The 3,152-nt window shown below is 29.2% G+C and overlaps 1 pseudogene; it reads left to right on the top strand.

Annotated features, from left to right (window-relative positions):
* Positions 1–623: 623 nt before the first annotated feature.
* On the top strand, positions 624–2,251 carry LOC105647917 (premnaspirodiene oxygenase-like; annotated as a pseudogene).
* The last annotated feature ends 901 nt before the right edge of the window (positions 2,252–3,152 follow it).

The raw sequence follows: 3,152 nt of genomic DNA, 5'->3' as shown, positions 1-3,152 counted from the left end.
AATTCATTCCCCATTAAATAATATTTTATCCTTTTAATTTTGCTAAATCCTTTGCTAAATAAAGAAAATGAAAAATTTTATAATTTGATTTCTCTAAATTATAATTAAATAAAAATATTAAGAATTTTAAAAATAATAAAGTTCCACATCCCTCATTAAGTTCCATAATATCATGCCACTTAAATTTAAATTTAGTTGATTTTTTATATATTTATATAGATAGATAAATATAGATATAGATATAGATAGACAGAAAATTTTAAAACATATAATAATTAATTATAATGAAAATTTATAAATAATAAATTAAAACATATCGTTTATTGTTATACTAATAAATTTTTTAAATATTCAGTATGAAACCCGATAACTAATCAAAATAAAGATTTCTTAAAGTTAATAATTTTTATTTTATTTTTTTAATAACTTTTTAATGTGAAATTTAACCATATCCATTTTACACTCTAAGGTTGATAATTCTTATCGAACAGAATTTGATAATAATATTAATAATTATCATGATAATAAGCTTACTAATAGTAACAATATAACAATAATTCTAGTCCCACCTTTTTTTTTTTTTTTTTTAGTATTAAAAAAGAGGGATTGGAACCCGGATTCAGTTCCCTTCTTTTCCAATGCTGTTGGCAGCTCTCTTCTTTATCCTTATCTTATTGATATTATCTGAAAAATCAAAAACCAAGAATCTACCTCCTGGGCCAAGAAAATTACCTATTATTGGCGACCTGCACCTTTTCTCTACGTCATATCCAATCCACAATCGCCTAAGGGACTTGTCCAAGAAATATGGAGGCGTAATGTACCTTAAACTCGGTCAAGTTCCCACAATAGTGATTGGAACACCAGAAGCTGCAAAAGAAATGATGAAAACTAATGATGTTTGCTTTGCTGATAGGCCTAATCCTCAATCTTCTGCACTGGTAACTTATAACTTCTTAGACATTGCTTATGCGCCGTATGGAGACTACTGGAGACAGTTGAGAAAAATTTGCATAGTAGAATTGCTAAGTACGAAGCGTGTGCAATCATTCAGATCAATTAGAGAAGAGGAGGTCGCCAATCGGATTCGTGATATATCTTCTTCGTCAGGGAAGCCATTCAATTTGAGCAAGAGAATATTTGCTTTAACCTATGGCATTACTGCTAGGTTTCCTTTGGTGACATATGCAGAGAACAAAATGAATTTATTTCTGCCGCTGAGAAAATTGTGCAGAACACAGGATTTGACATAGCAGATCTTTTCCCTTCCTTGAAATTTCTTGGATGGTTCAGTGAGATGAGGACTAGACTCATGAATGCTCGTGATGAAGCTGATAGGGTAATCGAAAGCATCATTAATGACCACAGAGCAAACAAGAAAACTACTGGTGAAACAGACGATATCGTTAATGTTCTCTTAAAGCTTCAGGATAATGGAAATCTCCAATTTTCCCTGACAAACACAAGCATAAAAGCAGTTATCCTGGTAATTAGTGTACTCATGTCCTCCTGTCGTAATTTGTGTTATGAGTTTAAAGTTTAGTTATCTATAAATTAAAGCCATTTGTTATTCTTAATGATGTCAGGACATTTTCATTGCTGGAAGTGAGACGTCATCAACAACTGTAGAATGGGCAATGTCAGAAGTGCTAAAAAACCCAAGAATACTCAGAAAGGCACAAGAGGAGTTGAGGAAAGTATTTGATAAGAAAGGAAAAGTTGATGAAGAAGGGCTTCAAGAAATTAATTACTTAAAGTTAATTATTAAAGAAACTCTAAGAATGCATCCTCCTGGTCCTTTGCTAATTCCAAGAGAATGCAGAGAGAGCTGCGAATTGAATGGTTACAAAATACCAGCAAAAGCCAAAGTTATTGTTAATTCATGGGCACTGGCTAGAGATCCAAATTACTGGACAGAGCCAGACACATTTTATCCGGAGAGATTTCTTGATAGTACAGTTGATTTTAAGGGAAACAATTACGAATTCATTCCGTTTGGTGCTGGAAGAAGGATATGTCCTGGCATATCATTTGCCACACCTACCATTGAGCTTCCACTCGCAAATTTTCTGTACCATTTTGATTGGCAACTTCCAGGTGGAATGAAGCTAGAAAATCTGGATATGAGCGATGGTGATTTTGGCACTACGGTTAGAAGAAGAAGTGATCTGCTTTTGATCCCTGTTTCATATAATCCTCCATCGCTGGAGGGTTGAACTGTTTTCTTAATCGATTTCCACTTTCTATTAGCTTATCCAACAGTTAATCTTTTAAATTTTACAGTTATACTGTAGAATTTAAGAAAGATTGATTGATAAATAAGTTTTCATATATAAGATATGGATTCAGTTCAAATGAAATGAGTACATATTGTATATTTGAAAAAAATTATTATTAATAATACTTTTAATAAGAATAACGTTTAAGTTGCTTCATGAAATTGATCATGATGATAATTTATTCGAAAATGATTTTATAATCGATTTTAATGGAAATTTTCAATCAAAAGACTAATTTTACTATTTTTTATTTGGAATAAATGCATCTACCAAGGTAGTGAGTAAAAATGAGTAATGTATTTGAACAAAAAAAAAAAAAAAAAGTCAGATTATTGATTTTCCTTGTTATTCTTCAGTCCCATATTTCATCTTTTCTTTTTGGTTTGTCTCAAAATATAGTTTATTTTCCTTTTTTGCATTATAGTGAATCTTTAAATTGTATATTATACCCTTATTAAATTTTATTTTATTTTCAATAACCCTCATCAATTTTTACTTTTTATTTCAGTATAATAATTGCTCATGTGTTAATTAAGATGAACGTAATAAAAAAGTTATATGAATAAAATTGTCTTTTAGCCATAATAAATGATATTTTCTTATAATTTATAAGAAATCTTAGAGCTACTCTTTCTATTTCAACTATATCGTTAACATGAAAAACTAAATTCAAGAAGATAGATTTTCCAATTAATCATTTATTTATATCAAATAATTTATCTCTTTATAGCAATATTTGATAATTATTTATTCATTTGCATAACTCTAGACTTAATTGAAATATTTTTCTCATAAAAAACTTTAATGTAGGATAAATTAACTATATATTGGTTTCTGAAAAAAAAAAACATTTGAAAATTGAAATATTTAAAC

This window comes from Jatropha curcas, chromosome 3 (assembly GCF_041381405.1).
Source record: "Jatropha curcas cultivar XTBG-Jc1 chromosome 3, XTBG_Jcur_1.0, whole genome shotgun sequence".
Lineage (NCBI taxonomy): Eukaryota > Viridiplantae > Streptophyta > Magnoliopsida > Malpighiales > Euphorbiaceae > Jatropha > Jatropha curcas.
The sequence above is the reverse complement of the archived record's forward strand: the minus strand, read 5'-3'. Positions and strand labels throughout refer to the sequence as shown.